The sequence below is a fragment of the Periplaneta americana genome, chromosome 9 (assembly GCF_040183065.1).
Source record: "Periplaneta americana isolate PAMFEO1 chromosome 9, P.americana_PAMFEO1_priV1, whole genome shotgun sequence".
NCBI lineage: Eukaryota > Metazoa > Arthropoda > Insecta > Blattodea > Blattidae > Periplaneta > Periplaneta americana.
Genome location: NC_091125.1, coordinates 143140406 through 143165729, shown reverse-complemented (window position 1 = coordinate 143165729; position 25324 = coordinate 143140406). Strand labels below are relative to the sequence as shown.

The 25324-nt window shown below is 38.7% G+C and overlaps 1 protein-coding gene and 1 non-coding gene across 3 annotated transcripts in view; both read right to left on the bottom strand.

Annotated features, from left to right (window-relative positions):
• The window catches only part of LOC138706585 (arylsulfatase B), a 115087-nt gene extending 90034 nt beyond the window's left edge, over window positions 1-25053 (bottom strand). For both annotated transcript variants that reach the window (XM_069836076.1, XM_069836077.1), the window contains exon 1: window positions 24856-25053. The gene's annotated coding sequence lies outside the window, so the exon portion shown is untranslated. The remainder of the gene's footprint in view (window positions 1-24855) is intronic.
• On the bottom strand, window positions 8530-8606 carry TRNAC-GCA (transfer RNA cysteine (anticodon GCA)). The gene has a single exon. It is a non-coding gene; the product is annotated as a tRNA-Cys (tRNA).
• Window positions 25054-25324: the final 271 nt, after the last annotated feature.

Sequence of the window (25324 nt, the reverse complement as noted above, 5' to 3'; positions counted from 1 at the left end):
GTTCATGCTACACAGTTTCCGAAAACTGCACTGACAATGAAAAAAAGTTCAAGATGCATATTTTCTGAAAACTGCAGTAACAATTCAAAAGTTCTAAATACAAAATTATTGCTGAAAAGTGAACTGACAATTAAAAAAGCTCAAGCAACATAATTTATGAAATTGCACTAATAATGAAACAAATTCAAGATATACATTTCCTGGTTAAAACTGCGCTTTCGCTGCTCAGTGTCATACGCTCGAAAGAAGAATCTAACGTTCCCATTTAATAACGAGTTAACGGCAGAGAGAATCTAAAGTTTTATCCAACTGAACAACGTCACGTAACACAATACTTCGAACATCAGTTAACAAGTGGGAAAATTATAGCTGCCGTATACACAACGTCACGAACAAATAAACGCACAAGTAGGCTATTATGGCAAATAAGCTAATGCATTTCTATTCGTATACATACGACATTATTTTGAAAAGAAGCCTACTCCATGATACATGTAGTAGATAAGGCTGTATTAATTAATATTCCGAAAAATATGTTAGGAGACTTCAGAACAGTTATTTCTAAACCGGAACCTTCAGAAAAATGTTAAATTATATATATATATATATATATATATATATACTTCATAATTTAGGAACACATGGATTTACTAAAGAGGATTATATAATGTCACTTTTATAATCAAGTGATTTACAAAAGGTGGTATTCGAATCAGACTGCTCCATGGATGTGACATGGAAATATTTATTTAGAAAATAAAGTAAAGTTCTTTAATGGCGAAGAAATAGTAAGACAGAAGATTTTGACAGAAAATTTCCCAAGAAAATAGGTAACTTACTTACTTACTGGCTTTTAAGGAACCCGGAGGTTCATTGACGCCCTCACATAAGCCCGCCATCGGTCCCTATCCTGAGCAAGATTAATTCAGTCTCTATCATCATATCCCACCTCACTCAAATCCATTTTAATATTATCTTCTAATCTACGTCTCTGCCTCCCCAAAGGTCTTTTTCCCTCCAGCCTCCCAAATAAACACTCTATATGCATTTCTGGATTCGTCCATACGTGCTACATGCCCTGCCCATCTCAAACGTCTGGATTTAATGTTCCTAATTATGTCAGGTAGAAAATAGGTAAACAGAAATAAATTTTCAGATGTTACTGTTTGAAATTTCGGAGATTGTTTTAAAAAAAATAACACTAAAAATTTTAAGTAGCTACTTGTCCATCGCTGTGGAGTAACTGTTAAGCACGTCTGACCGTGGAAAGAGAGGGCCCGCAGAATTGCTGGGTAAATTTCGGCTTTGGACCTTGGACTCATTTCGCCTTATCATCAACATTCATACCATAGCCTGGGTTAAGTTCACTGTGCGGCGTGCTGTACTTGTACAAGAGCGTAGCCGTTCTGCTCCCCATTTATACACAGAGTAGGAGTGGTACGCACAATAAGCCTCCTCTTTTGGGTCCCTCCATCGTACGAGAGAGAGAGAGAGAGAGAGAGAGAGAGAGAGAGAGAGGTAGCTACTTTCATGGCTCCACAAGAAGAACTTTCAACAATGAAGTAAGAATGGGACAATTTTATTTTATTTCCTTTTTAAGTTATGTCTTGTCTATTAGTTCTCCTTGAGAGGAGGGGTACGGGGCTAATTTTGAGTATGATTGAAAGAAGATTATTGCCTTATCAACTTTAAGTCAGTTGGGATTGATAATAAGTATTTTGTATATAGGTTTTTCTGTTTTGGCTTTTTTTTCCATTTGTTAACTCATGCATTGTTTAAAGTTGAGGACTGTCTTCGCACGTACGCCGCTTGGAGGGGCCCACTGTACTACACGAAATAGAATGATGTACATGCCCTAAGGCCCCCCCGCTCCACAGATTCCTCTACGGGCCGTCTTCGAACTCTCCTGCAGTCAATATTACCTAGGCTATGTGTTTGTCGACCTGGTTGAGTGGAAGAGAATGCCTCAAGACTTTAACTCTGCCAGGTAAAATAAAATAAATTATTATTATTATTATTATTATTATTACTATTATTATTATTATTATTATTACTACTAGTATTATTTAGCAGCAAGTAAAGCGATCGGTTTGGAAGTAAATCCCGAAAAGACAAAGTATATGATTATGTCTCGTGACCAGAATATTGTACGAAATGGAAATATAAAAATTGGAGATTTATCCTTCGAACGGGTGGGAAAATTCAAATATCTTGGAGCAACAGTAACAAATATAAATGACACTCGGGAGGAAATTAAACGCAGAATAAATACGGGAAATGCGTGTTATTATTCGGTTGAGAAGCTCTTATCATCCAGTCTGCTGCCCAAAAATTTAAAAGTTAGAATTTATAAAACAGTTATATTACCGGTTCTTCTATATGGTTGTGAAACTTGGACTCTCACTCTGGAGAGGAACATAGGTTAAGGGTGTTTGAGAATAAGGTGCTTAGGAAAATATTGGGGGCTAAGCGGGATGAAGTTACAGGAGAATGGAGAAAGTTACACAACACAGAACTGCATGCATTGTATTCTTCACCTGACATAATTAGGAACATTAAATCTAGACGTTTGAGATGGACAGGGCATGTAGCACGTATGCGCGAATCCAGAAATACATATAGAGTGTTAGTTGGGAGACCGGAGGGAAAAATACCTTTAGGGAGGCCGAGACGTAGATGGGAGGATAATATTAAAATGGATTTGAGGGAGGTGGGATATGATGATAGAGACTGGATTAATCTTGCACAGGATAGGGACCGATGGCGGGCTTATGTGAGGGCGGCAATGAACCTTCGGGTTCCTTAAAAGCCATTTGTAAGTAAGTAAGTATTATTTAGCATTAAAATTCTTCATTGGGGAGATAGCCTACATTGCTGAAGAGCTCGTTCAGATTTCATATGAACGTTAGACATCCACAAATTAGAGATTCCCCCCTCATGTGATGAGTGTGGAAGTAAAACCGCTTAATGCAAGTCAGGACAAACACAAGAAAAAGGGAAGGAGTTAAGTGTCTACCGGAAATAAATCTCGTGTCCACTGGATTTTGAGCTAGAAATGGTAATTTTTAATTTCCTTGACGGCTATAAAGACAGACGCGAGATAATTTGGAAAGTATTGAAAAAGGCATGATACTAAAAAGTTAGGAATCGCTGTTTTAATCGCATTGCATGCAGACATTAAAACACCGCACAAAACATTGAATTAAACTTGTCAACGTAGCAATGAGAAATAGAACCTAAATAATAGTTATTAAACGTGCTAGAAACGTATTATTAACGCAAGAGAATGAAAGGGTACAAGGTGGCAGGCTGTAATTGTCTATAATGATCTCTACTACAGAATTAAGACTTTCGTGCGTCCAGTTTTTAACTGTAATAATTAACGGAGACGTTTCTCACCATATTGTAACTTCACTTGCATTGAGAGAGAGCTCCTGGTGAACTGAACTAAAACAGCAAACAAGCGAATACTATTACTTTATTATTCCTATGTATGCATGTATATATATATATATATATATATATATATATATATATATATATATATATATATATAGGAGATTTATCCTTCGAAGAGGTGGAAAAATTCAAACATCTTGGAGCAACAGTAACAAATATAAATGACACTCGGGAGGAAATTAAACGCATAATAAATATGGGAAATGCGTGTTATTATTCAGTTGAGAAGCTCTTATCATCCAGTCTGCTGTCCAAAAATCTGAAAGTTAGAATTTATAAAACAGTTATATTACCTGTTCTTCTGTATGGTTGTGAAACTTGGACTCTCACTCTGAGAGAGGAATATAGGTTAAGGGTGTTTGAGAATAAGTTGCTTAGGAAAATATTTGGGGCTAAGCGGGATGAAGTTACAGGAGAATGGAGAAAGTTACACAACACAGAAATGCACGCATTGTATTCTTCACCTGGCATAATTAGGAACTTAAAATCCAGACACGGCGAGAGGGAGAAGCCCACAGTGAGAGGGATAAGTCCAAGGTAAGAGGGAGAACGCCACGGTGAGAGGGAGGGAGAGGGACACGGCGAGAGGGAGAAGCCCACAGTGAGAGGGAGAAGTCCAAGGTAAGAGGGAGAACGCCACGGTGAGAGGGAGGGAGAGGGACACGGCGAGAGGGAGAGGGCCATGGAGAGAGGGAGGAAGAGGCACTACGAGAGGAAGAGGACCACGGAGAGAGGGAGCTAGAGGGCCACGGATAGAGGGACGGAGAGAGAGGAACACTGCGAGAGGGAGAGGGCCACGGAGAGAGGGACGGAGAGAGAGGAACACTGCGAGAGGGAGAGGACCACGAAGAGAGGGACGGAGAGAGAGGAACACTGCGAGAGGGAGAGGACCACGGAGAGAGGGGCGGAGAGAGAGGAACACTGCGAGAGGGAGAGGGCCACGGAGAGAGGGGCGGAGAGAGAGGAACACTGCGAGAGGGAGAGGGCCACGGAGAGAGGGACGGAGAGAGATGAACACTGCGAGAGGGAGAGGACCACGGAGAGAGGGACGGAGAGAGAGGAACACTGCGAGAGGGAGAGGGCCACGGAGAGAGGGAGGGAGGTCACGGAGAGAGGGAGGGAGAGTGTCACGGATAGAGGGACGGAGAGAGAGGAACACTGCGAGAGGGAGAGGGCCACAGAGAGAGGGAGGGAGGTCACGGAGAGAGGGAGGTAGAGGGCCACGGATAGAGGGACGGAGAGAGAGGAACCCTGCGAGAGGGAGAGGGCCACGGAGAGGGGGACGGAGAGAGAGGAACACTGCGAGAGGGAGAGGACCACGGAGAGAGGGACGGAGAGAGAGGAACACTGCGAGAGGGAGAGGGCCACGGAGAGAGGGACGGAGAGAGAGAGGAACACTGCGAGAGGGAGAGGACCACGGAGAGAGAGACGGAGAGAGAGGAACACTGCGAGAGGGAGAGGGCCACGGAGAGAGGGACGGAGAGAGAGGAACACTGCGAGAGGGAGAGGACCACGGAGAGAGGGACGGAGAGAGAGGAACACTGTGAGAGGGAGAGGGCCACGGAGAGAGGGAGGGAGAGGGCCACGGAGAGAGGGAGGGATAGGGCCACGGAGAGAGGGAGGGAAGTCACGGAGAGAGGGAGGTAGAGGGCTACGGATAGAGGGACGGAGAGAGAGGAACACTGCGAGAGGGAGAGGGCCACGGAGAGAGGGACGGAGAGAGAGGGCCACAGAGAGAGGGAGGGAGGTCACGGAGAGAGGGAGGTAGAGGGCTACGGATAGAGGGACGGAGAGAGAGGAACACTGCGAGAGGGAGAGGGCCACGGAGAGAGGGACGGAGAGAGAGGGCCACAGAGAGAGGGAGGGAGGTCACGGAGAGAGGGAGGTAGAGGGCCACGGAGAGAGGGACGGAGAGAGAGGAACACTGCGAGAGGGAGAGGGCCACGGAGAGAGGGACGGAGAGAGAGGAACACTGCGAGAGGGAGAGGGCCACGGAGAGAGAGGAACACTGCGAGAGGGAGAGGGCCACGGAGACAGGGACGGAGAGAGAGGGCCACAGAGAGAGGGAGGGAGGTCACGGAGAGAGGGAGGTAGAGGGCTACGGATAGAGGGACGGAGAGAGAGGAACACTGCGAGAGGGAGAGGGCCACGGAGAGAGGGACGGAGAGAGAGGAACACTGCGAGAGAGAGAGGGCCACGGAGAAAGGGAGGAAAGGAGAGGGCCACGGAGAGAGGGAGGAAGGGAGAGGGTCACAGCAAGAAGGAGAGAGAAGGCCACGGTGAGAGGGAGAGAGAGAGCCATGGCTAGCGGGAGGGAGGGAGGGAGGGAGGGAGAAGGCCACGGAGAGAGGAAGGGAGAGGGCCACGGGGAGAAGGTGGGAGAGAGAGGGCAGAAAAGTGAGAAATGGGAAGAATAGAACAGAATTGACACGGAAGAAGAGTTGGAAAAGATATAGGATGAAGATGAAGACGAGATGGACAAGGGAGATGAAGTGGAGAATAAGAAAGGGACAATAGAAGAAGAGAGGGATGAAGACAGGAGGATGAAAGAGAATATGAAGAAAAGAGGAAAATACGATGAAAGCAGAAAGCGAAGAGTGAAGTAACGAAAGGGTAAAACAATTAATAAATATGCATTGGACAAAGGAAAATGAATAAAGCCAGAAAGAAGAAAATGAACATGAGGATACGGATAAGAACGAAGAAGAAACCAGCAATTGCCAACTTAAACCACTCATCAATAAAATATAGCTAGGTAAGATAGTGCATTCGTTAATTATAAATGAATTAATGTCTATAACAACACATTTATTGCAATATATTATCTTCGTAGATCGCAAACGAATTTTAATTTTTACCTTATCAGACATATTTATACGGAAAAGTTTATCCGGTAACGTTTTCAAGACAAGTTCTTACCTGTCGGTTTATAGATGTTGCGTCATTGTGCAAACATTGCAACCAAATATGTTTATCCACCCGTGTAGACACTAAGTAGCGATACGCCGCACTTGTTATTGTTTTATTACATGGATTTCCCTTGTTGCAACATGCGATCATTACGTTCATGCTGTGCTATCGAATAGACTGTAAAGTTTTCTGCATAGACATGCACATGGAGCAAATCTTTTGTTCCCTGATGGCTTCCACCATGGATGTGTGGCGTCACTGACAATTCTATCAAATTTAACGTTTTGTTTTAAATTTATTTTCATATTCACATCATAGCTAAGGCTGGCTGCAGAGTGGAAGGGTTCTCCAACAAACGAATAATTTTAATTAAGAAAATTAACTGAGAATATTATGGATTTATTAATTTGTCCTACAGAATAATCTCTGTAATGTTGACAATTAAAATTTGAGGAGAAAAATTCGCTCCGGCGCCGGGGATCGAGCCCGGGTCCTTGGTTCTACGTACCAAGTGCTCTGACCACTGAGCTACGCCGAATTCAATCTACAGCACCGGATCGAACCTTCCTTCTTCAGTGTTTCCCTTCGTGGCCTGACTCCAAATTAGGCATATATGTTGACGTAAATGTCTAGTGTCAACTGCCATTATACTAGGAGCGCACTCAGTTGAGTGACTTGTTGGCCGAGTTATGATGCACTGCTAGCTATGAGAATATTATGGATTTATTAATTTGTCCTACAGAATAATCTCTGTAATGTTGACACCGAAGGAGGAAGATTCGATCCGGTACTGTGGATTGAATTCTGCGTAGCTCAGTGGTCAGAGCGCTTAGTACGTAGAACCAAGGACCCGGGTTCGATCCCCGGCGCAGGAGCGAATTTTTCTTCTCAAATATAAATTAACTGAGGATATTCACAAAAGGCGCAGAATTCGATAACCAATAGAACTTAAAAGTAATGTTATGGGATTTAATTGATCAATATGATCGATTAATCGATTAATTTCTGTTGTAAGATTAATCGATCAAAAATATTTAATCGAATAATCGAGTAGATTAAAATTAATAATAATAATAATAATAATAATAATAATAATAATAATGCTTTATTTTAACTGGCAGAGTTAAGGCCATTCGGCCTTCTCTTCCATTCAACCAGTATGATAGAAAATTACTACATTGCTATGAATGTAACATAATTAATATAATACAATGACAATTCTTTTTATCTTCATAACATCAATAAAATAATTATGTAATAATATAAAATAATTATGTAATAACGAATTAATCGGTTTTACTTGATATTAATTATCATTATGTTAATGCAAACTCAGACTAAAAATTCCGACAATATTCGTCTCTAAGAAATTGCTTACTTCAAAGTACAATAGTACCGTTATTTTGTAACTGTAAAGCAGGTAGCATAGGGCCAATCTTTGCACAGACATATACATATATTCATATATGAGGTCTCGCCATCCTCATTGAATACTCAAGACTACTATTTTATGTTAGTAGTCAACATGTAGATACAGACGTGGACAAATTATTAGAAAAGTTGGAGATTTTTATTATATTTTTTTACAAAATATTATTCTTCAATTTAGACTACAGTTGACATCTCTGCGTATTTCCAAATTATTAGAAAAATTGAAGATTTGTGTTGTATATTTTTACAAAATTTGACTCTTCAATTTAGACTATAATGTATATTTTTGCAAATTTACAAATTATTAGCAAAAGTAAAGATTTTTTTGCATATTTTTACAAACTTCGACTCTTCAATTTCGACTACAGGTGACATTTTGGATATTTCCAAATTATTAGCAAAACTGGAGATTTTTATTATATATTTTTATAAAATTTGACTCTTCACTTTAGACTGCAGTTGGCATTTTTGCATATTTACAAATTATTAGCAAAATTGAATATTTTATTACCAGTATATATTTTTTACAAAATTTGACTCTTCAATTTAGAATAGCCAACATTTGACATTTTTGCATATTTATATCTACTGTAATGATAGAAATATGCAAAATTGTCAACTGTAGTCTAAATTGGAAAGTCAAATTTTATAAATAGAATTATCTTAAAAAATCGTCAATTTTGTTAATAATTTGTCCACGTCTGTACCTATTAATTTGAGAAAAATTCGTTCCGGCACCGGGAATCGAACCCGGGACCTCTCAGCTCTGCGCGCTGAACGCTCTTTCCAACTGAGCCATGCCGGGACACGAGCCACGGTGCCGGCCGAACTTTCCTCATTGTATCGTCAATAGCCTACTACCTGCATTTTAGAATATAAGTCATATATGCAGGAGCGCATATTTAAATAACTTTATGGTCATATCTGCAGTGCTTGGGAAAAGTGACATAAGTCAGTTTCCACAAACCTTTTTTGATAATTTATTGACAACTTACACTGGTTTATGTCGATTTTATTTTTTTCTGTATGAATTATTGTAATGGGAGAAATACTTATGTATTTTTTCCAAGCGAGCAGATGTTCCGTAAGTTGTCAATAAATTATCAAAAAAGGTTTGTGGAAACTGACTTATGCCACTTTTCCCGAGCACTGCAGATATTCAACAACAGTTTCTGAATACTGTTAACAATGTTAAATCACTAAGTGATTATTTAGCATTCCATCGGATCCCGGCCACTTAGTCACTCGTAATGAGTTCACCTCTGCACATAGTGTGTTGGACAGTGTGCCACTGTCACACAACTGTGACACAGTGCTGAAGGTTGGCCACTGAAGGGAAACTAAGAGATGAAACTTAAACTGCGAGAATTCAATCCGGCATTGGAACTGGAATCCGGTGTGGCTTAGTGGATAGAGCGTCAGCACGTAGAGCTAAAAACCCGGTTTAGAGTCCCGGTGCTGGAGAGAATTTTTCTCCGCTTCATCCATCCTTCATCATATGATAACGCAGAATTCTTGCACCGAAATATCACATGTACTTCGGTACATCACAATAATATTATACTTAATATTATTTTAAAAATAAATTAAATTACATTATCGGTATATGAAGTTTAGATTCATAAGCATATGCCTATCTGCAGTGTCCGTAGTAAAGTTTCTTTCGTCAGTTTCAGCGTTTTCTTTTCAAAAAGAGCTTTAATTGCATGGTTGCCCTCTGATATCTTGTTTATTACCTATTCAAGTTGGTTTATATGTTCTCCTCTTTGAATGGTTTGGCACGAATCTAGCTATTTCTACTCAACGCTTACGTTACAAAATGTAGATAGAAATGTTATATTCACTTACATAAAATCTATGACGCAGTATTTCGTCGAGCGAGAAGACTTTTCGGTGTTTCATACAATCGTACACACATCTTCATAAAAACCTCCTCATGCTTAACAAGGAGGATGGATCTACAAGAACAAGGATTTAGCTTATATTTCTTATTAAACGTTATTTAACGATGCTGTATCAACTACAAGGTTATCTAGCGTATTGATAATAGTGTTTTATACTGATTTCATGACAGGATATGATAAATTTAAACATTACTTTCAACGATTCCACATCATTCCTTCGGATGGCTATAGATGTTCGTGTGAACATCCGACGCAATCTGTCAGCCATCTTATTTTTGATTGCCCAATGCATGAACACAGAAGTTACCTTTTTCAATTCTATTTGAATGAATGTAAACGCTTTTTAGGATTCCCGCTACTAGATGTAGGCCTAATACAAAAACAACAGTGCTTTACATAACTCGAAAAATTTGTAAATTTTATTCTACTTGCAAATATAAACACAAACATTAAATTTATGGGTTTTGAAGGCAAACAGCCAGTCAGATCCAAAAATAGTCATAAATAATAATCACATAAAATAATAATAGAATCGTTTCAATTACTTGAGTTGTCTTAGGCCTATATGCTGGACACTTTCGTAAATGTTCTTCATTCATCAAAGAGTCTTCTTGGTTACACAGGTAAACGAAAAATTCCAATTTGCTGCTGAAGAGTCATGGCCAGTTAGCATCAGAAATTTTGCTACTGCATCTTGTCGAAGAGAATCAGGTATATGTTCTTTTTCAGTTAGCAATACTGACCAAGATTTATTATTGCTGTTTTCTTGAAAATTCTTTAGAATTTTGATTTTAAATTGTGTTTGTATGAGCAATTTGGCACTATGATAAGATATATTCTTCGGGCAAGAAAACGATTTAGAAAATAAACTTGCGCAATTTCATCATGTGTGGAACTATTCGAAGGACACTAACATAAATAAATAAATAAATAACTAAATAAATAACTAAATAAATAAATAAATAAGTAAATAACTAAATAACTAAATAAATATATAAATAAATAAATATATAAATAAATATATAAATATATAAACAAACAAACAAACAAACAAATAAATACATAAGTAAATAAATACATAAATACATAAATAAATAAATAAATAAATAAATAAATAAATAAATAAATAAATAAATAAATAAATAAATACATAAATAAATAAATACATACATAAATAAATAAATACATAAATACATAAATAAATAAATACATAAATAAATAAATAAATACATAAATACATAAATAAATAAATAAATACATAAATAAATACATACATAAATACATAAATAAATAAATACATAAATAAATAAATACATAAATAAATAAATACATAAATACATAAATAAATAAATAAATAAGTAACTAATAAATAAATACATAAATAAATAAATACATAAATAAATAAATACATAAATACATACATACATAAATACATACATAAATAAATACATAAATAAATAAGTAAGTAAATACATAAATACATAAATTAATAAATACATAAATAAATACATAAATAAATACATAAATACATAAATAAATAAATAAATAAATACATAAATAAATACATAAATACATAAATAAATAAATAAATAAATACATAAATAAATAAATACATAAATAAATACATACATAAATAAATACATAAATAAATAAATACATAAATACATAAATAAATAAATAAATAAGTAAGTAAGTAATAAATAAATAAATACATAAATAAATAAATAAATACATAAATAAATAAATACATACATACATAAATACATACATAAATAAATAAATACATACATACATAAATACATACATAAATAAATACATAAATAAATAAGTAAGTAAGTAAGTAAGTAAATACATAAATACATAAATGAATAAATACATGAATAAATAAATAAATAAATAAATACATAAATAAATACATAAATACATAAATAAGTAAACAAATAAACAAATAAACAAACAAACAAATAAACAAATAAACAAATAAATAAATAAATAAAAGTATAAGAAAGACTGTGATGGGATTTTGTAAGGAACTGGCGGTTCCACTTCTAACATACGGAATTGAAAACTGGACGCTGAACAGATGCGGTAAAAGAAAAGCAAAAACTGCAGAAATGTGATTTTTATCTCACTACATCCCGCCAAAATATTGTAAAAAATTGCAGAAAATTGTAGAAAATTACAAAATTGTAAAACTGTAAAAATTGTAAAATATCGTAAAAATTGTAAAAATTTGTAAAAACTGTGATTGTAATATTGTAAAATTTTGACTTGCTCCACATCTCAAAGCCTCATTGCTCATGTAAGATCTATGGAATATAATAAATGAATGAATGAATATGACGAATGTCATAATACAGTTTAAGAGATCGTATTCGCAACACCGTAGTGAGAGGAAAACTGAAGATATTCTATATAGTCGACAAAATAACAAACACTAAATTGCAATGGTTTCAGCATATTGACTGGATGGACTCAGGAAGACTAACCAATCAAATACAGAATATCCCTTTCAAACCTCCCACACTTTAATTAATCATTGCTAACAAAGTATGCGGAATTATGAAATGAGACTGGTATTAAAAGAAAGAGAAACTCAAAGAATTGTTATTTCATTTGTTTGAAGTTAATTCATCTGTCACATGTTGGGCAACAATGGCATAAAACAATATGGCGACTCCGCAGCAACGCGCACAAACTGTTTTCTGGTATGCAGAGACGAAATCGATAATTACATTGCAAAGAAATTACAGAAGAGAATATGGAGGAAATGCATCTGATGGGAAAATAATTAAGGCATGATGTGAGAAGTTTCTGGCGACTGGAAGTGTGAACAAACAATCCGGAGATTCTCGTCGACGTGTCTCAGAAGAGAAGATTGAAGAAATTAGAGCAGGATTTCAGAGAAGCCCTCAAAAATCAATTCGTCATGCATCCCGGAAGTTCAATGTACCGAGATCAACTGTGCATCGAGTGCTTCATAAGCAACTTCGTTTGTACCCCTAGAAGGTGCAAATTATTCAACAATTAAAACCAGATGACAGGCCATATTCTCTCCGGTAATTTCTTTGCACTGTAAATAAATGATATCATCTCTGCATACCAGAAAACAGTTTATGAACGTTCTTGGCATTTTGTTTTATGCCATTGTTACCCAACATGTGACAGATGAATTAACTTCAAAGAAATGAAATAACAGTTCCTTTAATACCAGTCCTCAGTTCACAATTCCGCACACTTTGTTAGCAATGATTAATTAAAATGTGGGAGGTTTGAAAGGGACACGGTGTAATACAATATAAAAATAGAAGACGACATATCGTCGGCCGTCCTAAGGCCAGAAGAGAGGATTCATTCGAAGTCGGAACAGGCTTTTTAACCTAAACTTGTACAGGGACATCATTTTATTTTTACTAACATTTTTAATATTAACCTGTCTATAACTTAAGAGAACCCGAAACACCGTTCGCTATCCCCTTCCACGACTGGAGTTCGATGATACTGCCGTAAAACACAAACACATCACTTTACTAGGTATAGGAGGGAAGAAAATTAGTTCGTCCATTTACGTAAACTAGGAAATATCGCAATTTTGAGTTCGATAATTTTCATTAGGTTTTTGTTTAATCAAAATGCAGTACTGTATTAAGAATAAGTGTTTTTACTCACGACCTGAGTTATACATGCGAACGTATTCATTATGCAGTGTATATTATACTGTCTACAGCACATTAGCGTACAATATACAGAATGACGTTCAATTGAAAAATAATTGTAATATGGATATTTAAACATATTTTTGAAAATGGTGGCCTTTCATTTCGATACAGGCTTCAGTTCTTTTGTGCATATTATTGCACTATAGACTATTGCATCTAATTCTAATTGCCAGTTTCGTCCTTCGTACTAATAACTCATTTGGAAATAATTCTGTACCTACTCTATAAAAGAGTACATTACATACTGTAAATTCAATCTTCACTTCTGCCCGACCCGCACAGATAAAATTGCTGACATGCTATCTACTGTCCGTCCAAATGGTTATGCCGCAGGATCGTAGAAGAGGGGGAAACACGTGACAGTTAATTACTTAAGGAGGTCCTTTTATTTAAGTTATTTTAAACAGTTGCATAATATTACGTAAACGTCCAATTCCTAACAGAAATTAATATTTTCAGAAAAGAGCTGACACAGCCCAGCTTTTACAGAAGGGCGTGCGGAAGCAGGTGGGGGAAATCGGGATGCGACGTAGGCAAACGAACAGTACCTGTGTGAAAATATGGTTCAATATTGAAAGCTCTTTCGTCACTGGAAAACGCGAACATATTTCTGGAACGTACTATACTCACTAACTCAGTGCTGTTTACTATATGCAGGCTTGATTCTGTCTGGAGGACAGTTGGAACTTCATTAGCAGAAGGGGTCGGAGTGAAGTACATTCAAAAACTCAAGGTACAATAAAAATTGAAGTAAAAATAAAATGATGTCCCTGTAGTAGTGGTACTAATAGTAATAGTGGTCGTGGTCGTCATCGTCGTGGTAGTGGCAACAGTGATGGTGGTAGTAGTAGTAATGCTGGTGGTAGTAGTGATGGTTGTGACAGTGATGGTAGTAGTTGTTGTAGTAGTGGTTGTGGTAGTGCTGGTTAATATTTCATGAGTAACATCTATATATATATATATATATATATATATATATATATATAATTTGAACTGGTAATGGGAATTACGGGATAACGGCTGAACGGATTTTAATAAATGACCCATCATTTTGAAGCTTGGAACCCAAAGTTTTTCAGAAAAATAGTAACTGTCAGTGAAGTATTAGTTTTCCTACATAATTTTCCTATTTTTCCAAAATCCATCTTTCGTCCGTTTTGAGAACTAATTGCATTTCAGTATGAAACAAAACACACACTTCAATAAACAATAGGATATTACACGAAGGCCTGCAAGATTGCTGACATATTTAGAGCTCAAATTCAATTGGTTATTAAAAACTTTAAGACTTGCTAAAAATAATTTACAGGTCTGATTCTGCAGTGTGTAATTTTCTGAGTACAGCTGTGTATTGGATATTAAAATCTACAAAACTTGAGGTGGTTTGATGACATTATTACCATTATAAATGAAATGCGTATTATTACACTTAATGCCATGATGCGACTATTTTTAATTAATTATACATATTAATGCTATATTGATGACTAGCCGTACCCGTGCGCTCCGCTGCACCCGTTAGAAATAAATATAAAGTAATTATATAATTAAAATAGGACATTTGATCCAGGGAACATTCGTGTTTGATAGAAGGATAAATCGTTTATTATGTTACTTAATTTAAATTTAATTAAAAAATTAAAATGCGATCATTTTGATCCGGAGACCACTCATTTGGTCATAAAAATTAGTTTAGGAAATACAGGAAACGAATATACAGAATAGCCTATCACGTTTTCTGTGCATAAGAAGCTATTTTAATCTTACCTGTCCTCGATTCACTCAGAAGTTACTGTGATAACATTATAGCATTATGTCCATCTAGAGAAACTACACTTTCTAATAGTGAATTAATAATTAATTATACAAATCGGTTAATTTAGCTTCCGATATTACTTCATAGAAACGCAGAAACATTATCTGTAGGCTATCTTTCATAGCTTTCGATTGTTGCTGTCCAAGGCCCCTTATAGACGAAGTCATTTGTTTTTTTAATTCATTACACGGCCTTAGATGGCAGTTATTTTAATTTTAAAACTCATTTATCTCATTAAATATCAGTCCTATCAAAATTTTTCAAAGAATAAAACTTATCGGAAATGATTTTTAAAGAAATTTTTGTTATGTAACATTTTCAATAATAAGCGAGATATTTCGATTTATTTAATTCAGGCCCCCTTATAACCCCCCTTTTAAATAATGTATTTTGAATGCCATATAGCCTATAATCTAAGTTATAACGAACTTAATTTATATTCCAATTTTCATCGAAATCCGTTCAGCCATTATTGCGTGAAAAGGTAACAAACATACATACAGACAGACATACAAACAAAAATTTCAAAAAAGCGATTTTCGGTTTCAGGGTGGTTAATTATATATGTTAGGACCAATTATTTTTGGAAAATCGAAAATTACCAGAAAAATTTCGGCTACAGATTTATTATTGGTATAGATATGAAAGTGAAACGTTTTGGGGTTATGTAAGTAGATGTGGAGAATATCTTAAATTAGATCTTCATTTCTATAATTTACTGAGTGGCGACTATATAGTATATAAAACTTACGTAAGATAATAATATTTTTATTAAAAATTAAATATGTTTATAGTTATTAATCAAGTGGGGTTAGGTCTTTTTCATATATTTAATGGCGGTGTGGTGTAGATATTTATATGCGTTATTGGCTCGAGAGAGCGCAAAAATTACAGTTCCTAAGGAAGGACCAAAAGGTATTACTTACTGATAAAATAAGAAGCCTACAAAATTATGTAGTCTCCCGATCATTTCAGCAAGACCTCTTAGCAGGATAAAATGATTTTACCCTCTACATTTCAAGCTCTACATGCAGCAGATATACCAAGATGCTATGTCTATTGTTCGAAAGCATAGAAACCTGACATTTTTTAACTTTCACCTACAACCCACAATGACCTGAAATAGCTATTGCTTTACTCCCACATGAAAAACCCGCTGATCGTCCTGACATTGTTACTTGCGTTTAGGCGTTAAAACTCAAAAACTGAAGGTGGATAGGTTCAAGAAAAAATATTTGGCATAAAAAACCATTCAGAGGAAGTATGTTTCATTATTATGAAAGCAAGTAACTTTCAAAATGTCTGGTATTCTTAATTGAAAATAAATCTGAAAATGTTTATTTGAACGTCTAATGAACCTAGTTTGCAGCATTTGCTGCCCAAGCCACTAGTGTAGTATAATGCCGTTTTATGTTATACAACCGTTTTCCTCGTAATACTTGTGAACAAGTCATACATTTAATATTCTCATCATATTGGCAGCAAAAAAATGCGTCCTCCCATCCTACTTGGAACTTTCGTTTTTGTAGAGGTACATGGTTTCGAGAGAGACATTGCGACGATACGCCACTCGCAGGTCAGAGACAAATACAATAATGGAACGGAGTTAGACTCCTGTGAGTGAAAGGGTGGGGGTTGGGGGTGGTAGGAAGCAAGAGAAATACACAGCTATCATTGCGAGCCATAATGTGCTCGTGAGTCACATTTTCGCCACGGCTGCTATAGATAATACGGGTACCATCTCGCTATCAATTCCACCGATGATAGTAACAGAGGAGCTGATACAACGTCGTTAAATAACCATTAAAACGGACGCTTTGCGCCATATTGACTACACAACTAGGAAACCCGTTACCTGGGATGTTTAATATGTGTGCAAACCTTTCAGAAGTGCAGGGACTAAATGAGCGAAACGCTCCGACCTTTGAAGGTAGGAGAGAAATTTTTATGCACACTATGGCACGGGTCTGAATGAATGTTTGCCAACCGCGTGCACTATGGGCACAGCACCGAGGAGCATGATGTCAAACCGGTCTCAGCTGCTTACTTTAATTTGCATTTGACCATGAATCCTTAAAAACAGTTTCGTTATTAGCCGTATTATATCATGGCTTAGTTTATGGTCAGGTATTGTTCACTGCGACTACTTTAAGAAGACGACCATGCACACAAATTAGACAGACGATTGTACGCAATAACACAGTCCCCTTATCATAACACGAGTAACATTACATTACTGTTGACAGTTTTGCTTCTTTAATTATTATTTTTAGTAGGTTATTTTACGACGCTTTATCAAGGTTATTTAGCGTCTGAATGATATGAAGGTGATAATGCCGATGAAGTGAGTCCGGGGTCCAGCACAGAAAGTTGCCCAGCATTTGCTCGTAATGGGTTGAGGGAAAACCCCGGGAAAAACCTCAACCTAGTAACTTACCCCGACCGGGAATCGAACCCGGGCCAACTGGTTTCGCGGCCAGACGCGCTAACCGTTACTCCACAGGTGTGGATTCTTTAATTTCTATTCATTATAAAAACATACGTCAATCATAATAATAATAATAATAATAATAATAATAATAATAATAATAATAATAATAATTTATTGCCAGAACAAAGATACATATTGCTTTTTTATATAAAACACTCCAGCACCCACAGAAAGAGTAAGTTACATACTCGTGCTCAGGGGGTATTCCACATAATCTTAAGACATTTTATTAAATAACAGAGTAAAAAAAAAAATAAGAAAAAACATAGATATCACAATAATTGAACTTTAAATTTTCTCTGTAAACAGCAATTTTCACTTGATTTTTTTTTTTAAATAAGGAGCATTATCAAATTGTACTTTTGGGAATTTAGCTATTATCATGTCATAAAACCTTGGGCCGAAGTTGCTACTGTGATTATATGCTACAGCTGTAGTACATTTACGTGTACTGTCAAGCATATGTTGTCTAGTCTTTTGGTTTTATATTTATACGAATATAAATTAAATATATTTCGGTTTTTATGTACAAAATTCAATAATACAATGTTATAAATTTTATGGAAGTGAAATACTTTAAATTCTGAATACAGCAGCTCTAAAGGATAATCAAGAGGTTTATTAAGGCATATTTTTATTATTCTTTTCGGTGGCAGAGTTACTGGCATGAGGGAGGTACTATAAGCACTACCCCATCCTATAATGCCGTATTGTAATATACTGTAGTTTGTACTAATGCAAGGTAAGTCAGTCGTAAAGTGTGGACAGTCAAGTAATTTCGTATGATGACAAAATAGGGAATAATTTTTCTTAATCTAAATAATTTTTAATATGCAATCCAATAAGAAGCTGAGCGCGTTTTTCTACTGAACAAAGACTACGTTCTGGACGGGTTGGGTTTTAACATGTAACGTGTATAATATTCGATCTACACTAACGGAAAAAAATGGAAGGATTTTGTGGAACGGAAATTACACTTCGGATGCCATGTAAGCGCTTGGGTATGGTAAGTCATATCTAGGGATGAAACTTCGAACACCGAACCTATGAAGTTAACCACGTCGCGTGTTATACAAATCGTATTGTTTACATTCAGGGTGGTACAGGGATTTTACTGAGCACTGTTATGTTTGAATAGAAATATTGCTCCGTATAGTTAGATGACTAAACCAAAGAGATTATAATACACATTTACGAAAACGATTTACCTCATTCTCTTCGTTGCGGAGTATTCTGGCTACCCCAGCTACATAGGCCGAGTTATGGGGTAGGGGGCATGAGGGGCACTGCCCCCCCCCCAAACTTGTCTCAACTCTTTTCTTTTTCTATTAACGTTAGAAAATATTGAATTCAAAAGATCTCTCTTGATTTTGTTTATGATTAAGTTTCTGTGCTTAAATTGATTAATTAATGTCTTCAGGTCATGATATTTATTTTAAATTTCTAAATGTATAACAATTGCTATAGGCCTACCTCATTTAAGAAATGGAAGCACTGTAATGTTTCTTTTGTAACACCCTGTACTCATGTGTCGTCTACAGGTGTTCAGACCACCATTTGGAGAAATATGAATAACACTGCACAATAATGCAGAAAGAAGAAAAGTCATCCCGATATAATATTTCAACTTGAAGACGAGATTAAATAAAATAATTAGAGTTTAAATTTCATATGATATCTTCACGAAGGTAAACCTTCATATAAAAAGTTTCTGTTAGCACTGTACGTAGTTTTATTGATGTATGTGTGTATGTGTTTCTGTAGGAGAGAGGAAAAGAGGGAGATTGTTTTAAGTTATGCCCTATTATAATTTGCAGCAGACCTACAGTTCAAGCCCCATACAACTCGGTCCGAAACATCGAGGATATGGATGTAACATTGCAAGAAACTTGTCCCTGATCATATTCCGATATACTGTACCATGGTCAAGCTATAACGGGGAGAGGAGGTAAATGATGTCCCCCATAACCCCGTTATATGGAGATTCTATGGTTTTGCTTTGCCCCCCCCCCCCCAAGGAAACTGTTCTCTCTCCGCCTATGCCCAGCTGGTGTATAAAATTAATGTGCGCTACAACAGGCAATTGTGGATTTGTGGTTTTGTTAAAATAAGCTCCTCACATTACAGCAATGCATTAAGAGGCGGTATAAGGAAAAAGGGCACATAGTACAACATGGTATTATGAGGAAAATGCTTTTAAAATTTTCAATACGTTATATTTATTGTTCTAATTTTTATATTATCGTCTTTATTACAAAAACATACTGTTTTATTTACTCTCATTCAAAATATTGCATAGGCTATATTTATATTGTTAATGTCAGAACATTACATTAAAATTACTCGTAAATAAACTTAAACGGTGTATTTTTTTAGTAGGTTATTTTACGACGCTTCATCAACAGCTTAGGTTATTTAGCGTCTGAATGAGATGAAGGTGATAATGCCGGTGAAATGAGTCCTGGGGTCCAGCACCGAAAGTTACCCAGCATTTGCTCATCTTGGGTTGAGGAAAAACGGAAAAACCCCGGAAAAAACCTCAACCAGGTAACTTGCGCCGACCGGGAATCGAACCCGGGCCACCTGGTTTCGCGGCCAGAAACGCTGACCGTTACTCCACAGGTGTGGACTAAACGGTGTATGTGCTCTTTTTCCAAAGAACATACGTAACTATTATCATTAAAAATGCAGCTTTTCAAGAACATTTATAATTTATTTAGCTCAGAAAGTGAATTTAATCTTCATGAAACATCTTTATTATCCAATTCTTGTCTTCTTTGTTAGAAAAGACTTCTGATGCTTTATACGATTGGTCAGTTTCACAGTACTGGTGTAAGGGAATTTAAACCTGCATTCAACATATTTTGTATCCAAGTCTCGTCTTTTTCTGTTAGGAATCTGTAATGAGATCTATCATCATTCACTTTGGATACAATAAGTTCAGGGTACAGCACTGTTGAAATATTATGACTTCTGATTCCTTCTGAGATTGGCCCCTTCCATATTTTGAAACAGGTCATACCAACCCCAATATTAAAATTTTTTCCATGAAACTAGCAGACTATAATCTCTGGAAAACGGCGGTTTTAATGAAATGATCTGCGGAAAACGGACACATAGGTCCGTCTGCGTCTTTTCCGCATACCGCCTAATGTTTTTATTTTTGTTGGTAATATTGTTTAAAAACCGCCTGAGGTAGTCAGATTATCCCACTGGTATGGTATGGTTTTTTTAAGTTGGTTATTTAACGAAGTTGTATCAACTACTAGGTTATTTAGCGTCGATGAGATTGGTGATAGCGAGATGGTACTTGGCGAGATGAGGCCGAGGTTTCGCCGTAGATTACCTGGCATTCACCTTACGGTTGGGGAAAACCTCGGAAAAAACGCAATCAGGTAATCAGCCCAAGCGGGGATTGAACCCGCGCTCGAGCGCAACTTCAGACCGGCAGGCAAGCGCTTTAACCGACTGAGCCACTCCGGTCCGGTGGCTGTGGTATGGTAGACCTATTTTATGGTATATTTTCTTCCTTTTCTGGGAACTTTTTCATATTATTCGTAAATTTTATTTTAGTTGTTTTTATATTATAGTGGCACACAGTACTGGGTTACTGATTGATTCGCGACTTAGTGGCCGACTCACTCGCGACTGGATGGATGATTTCTCGCAATTGGGTGGATGACGAACTCGGCACTGAGTGGCTTGCTGACGGACTCGGAACCGAGTGTAGCTCACTGACTCGGCACGAAGTGTGGCAGGCTGACTCGCGACCGAGTGTGTTCGCCTGACTCGCGACCGAGTGTGGCCGACTGGCTCGCGACCGAGTGTGGCCGACTGACTCGCGACCGAGTGTGGCCGACTGGCTCGCGACCGAGTGTGGCCGACTGACTCGCGACCGAGTGTGGCCGACTGGCTCGCGACCGAGTGTGGCCGACTGACTCGCGACCGAGTGTGGCCGACTGACTCGCGACCGAGTGTGGCCGACTGGCTAGCGATCGATTGTGGCCGACTGGCTCGCGACCGAGTGTGGCCGACTGACTCGCGACCGAGTGTGGCCGACTGACTCGCGACCGAGTGTGGCCGACTGACTCGCGACCGAGTGTGGCCGACTGGCTCGCGACCGAGTGTGGCCGACTGACTCGCGACCGAGTGTGGCCGACTGGCTCGCGACCGAGTGTGGCCGACTGACTCGCGACCGAGTGTGGCCGACTGACTCGCGACCGAGTGTGGCCGACTGACTCGCGACCGAGTGTGGCCGACTAGCTAGCGATCGAGTGTGGCCGACTGGCTCGCGACCGAGTGTGGCCGACTGACTCGCGACCGAGTGTGGCCGACTGACTCGCGACCGAGTGTGGCCGACTGACTCGCGACCTAGTATGGCCGACTGGCTAGCGATCGATTGTGGCCGACTGACTCGCGACCGAATGTCAGACTGACCCGCGACCGAGTGTGTCAGACTGACTCGCGACCGAGTGTGTCAAACTGACTCGCGACAGAGTGTGTCAGACTGATTCGCGACCGAATGTCAGACTGACTCGCGACCGAGTGTGGTTGATTGAGTCGCGACTGAATATGGTTGATTGAGTCGCGACCGAGTGCGGCTGACTCGCGATCGAGTGTGTCAGACTGACTTGTGACCGAGTGTCAGACTGACTCGCGACCGAATGTCAGACTGACTCGCGACCGAGTGTGTCAGACTGACTCGCGACCGAGTGTGTCAGACTGACTCGCGACCGAGTGTGTCAGACTGACTCGCGACCGAGTGTGTCAGACTGATTCGCGACCGAGTGTGTCAGACTGACTCGCGACCGAATGTCAGACTGACTTGTGACCGAGTGTCAGACTGACTCGCGACCGAATGTCAGACTGACTCGCGACCGAGTGTGTCAGACTGACTCGCGGTCGCGACCGAGTGTGTCAGACTGACTCGCGGTCGCGACCCAGTGTGTCAGACTGACTCGCGGTCGCGATCGAGTGTGTCAGACTGACTTGTGACCGAGTGTCAGACTGACTCGCGACCGAATGTCAGACTGACTCGCGACCGAGTGTGTCAGACTGATTCGCGACCGAGTATGTCAGACTGACTCGCGACCGAGTGTGTCAGACTGATTCGCGACCGAGTGTGTCAGACTGACTCGCGGTCGCGACCGAGTGTGTCAGACTGACTCGCGACCGAATGTCAGACTGATTCGCGACCGAGTATGTCAGACTGACTCGCGGTCGCGACCGAGTGTGTCAGACTGACTCGCGGTCGCGACCGAGTGTGTCAGACTGACTCGCGACCGAATGTCAGACTGATTCGCGACCGAGTGTGTCAGACCGACTCGCTGTCGCGACTGAGTGTGTCAGACTGACTCGCGACCGAGTGTGGTTGATTGAGTCGCGACCGAATATGGTTGATTGAGTCGCGACCGAGTGAGGCTGAATCGCGATCGAGTGTGTCAGACTGACTTGTGACCGAGTGTGGCTGACTGACTCGCGACCGAGTGTGTCTGACTGACTCGCGACCGAGTGTGGCTGACTGACTCGCGACCGAGTGTGGCTGACTGACTCGCGACCGAGTGTGGCTGACTGACTCGCGACCGAGTGTGGTGACTGACTCGCGACCGAGTGTGGCTGACTGACTCGGGACCAAGTGTGTCAGACTGATTCGCGACCGAATGTGGTTGACTGACTCGCGACCGAGTATGGCTGACTGACTCGAGACCGAGTGTTTCTGCCTGACTCGCAATTGAGTGTGGCTGAATGACGCGAAACAGAATTGCTGACTTTCATACCGTGAATAGCGACTGATTGAAACAGAACCGAATGGTTGACTTTCTACCGGTCCAAAGAGATTGACTGACATGCAAGTGGCTGACTCGATATTGATCTGATTAAGGAAATGATTCACACAACTGACTAATAATGACCTGAGTGCTAACTTAGGCCTACGTTGCGTATTAACCGTATCTCATCTGAGGAATTAACCCATTTTAATTGACACTGTCTGCCTAGAGTAACCTACCCTGATTATAATTACTCAATCTAAAACTGAGATAAGTTATTAACTCTAAAACTGTTAATATTGACAGTGACTAATCTAAGTGGGTGACTATTTTAAACTGACTCTTGACAATTACCTCAGCAACTAACTGTGACTTGAGAGGGGGACTCTGACACTTTGGCCCAGTTTCTTTAACCTTTGTTAAAATGCACCTAACATAGCGTTAATTAACTGGAAGTTAAAAGTATGAATTGCTGTTAAAAATATTGCGTTTCTTCAACTTTACATTTCACATGTTAACATTCTGTTTGTTAACTCTCTGTTAGGACCAGAGATTCTAGAGTTTAACCATAACCTATAACCAAGTATAGGCTCACTTCTGTTTTCTGAACTCTGACAATTGCGATTCTCGCTTGTTTCCGTTGTTTGATTCAGAGAGGATAGAAGTCTTTCTATTCTCTCAGGTTTGATTTCTGCTTCTTTCCTCGTCTGTATCACAATAGCGTGGAGCGGCGTATTGGTATTGCCGTTATGAAATGGAAAACACTGGAACAAATTTCTCTTCGTTCGAAAGAAACCTTCTGCTGGAAATTATTTCGCAGTATAAACCAATTAATGAGAATAAACAAATAAACGGATCTACGAGTAAGTTGAAAGCGAAAAGTGAGGCTTGGCAGAAAATAGCCTATACCTTTGTATGAACTTGTGTTCTGTCAAATCACAGAAATCATCCGCTCTGTTTATATATTCATGGATATCATTTTCTAAATAATCCAGATATATAAGTTCAGGATCTAACGCACCAGCCATATTGGATACTTCTATGCTAACAGAGAGTTAAATGATTTAACTGCATGAATTGGGCAGTTAAATTAACATAGGTTTTAACAGCCTGTTAGTACTAACAGTAGTAGAAGAAATGCTTCAACTGTTAAGTTTACAGTTAAAATGGAATAACACACTGTTATAATTTAACAAAGGTTGAAGAAACCGGGCCTTACTGACCTAATTTTGATTCAAATTTTGTGACTGAGCGATTCCGACTTCAGAGTTCTTAATTAACTTTGTCATAATAATAATAATAACAATAATAATAATAATAATAATAACAATAATAATAATGTTTTTACAGTACTTACCAATTAATTTCCGATAGGGTAATGCGGAAGAAGAGAAGTAGGGTAAAATCAGTCAGCAGACGCTGGTGACGACGAGGAAGCGGCGGCGAAGGCGCACTGTAAACATTGGCGTATGAAAGTGAGTGGCACTGACACAGTTAAGAGGCGGGCGACGGCCTCGACCCGAGTCACTCCGCGCACAACTGAGACCGTCCCTCCAACCATGCAAATATATAGAGGAGCACCTGGGGAGGGGCGTGCGCTACCGGGCGGTACGCACCCCTCCGGCACACCAATCATCTCCAGGCGGGACACCAACATTGCATCACTTTCTCAGATTTCGAAGTAAAATATAAGTATAGTGTAATGAGTAAATGTCAGAGATAAACGAAAATATTAACGAATAATATAATAAATAAGCAAAGAAATAAATAAATGAGTAATGAAACAAAGTATGTATAGAAATAAAATTAGTCTAAAAATAAAATAC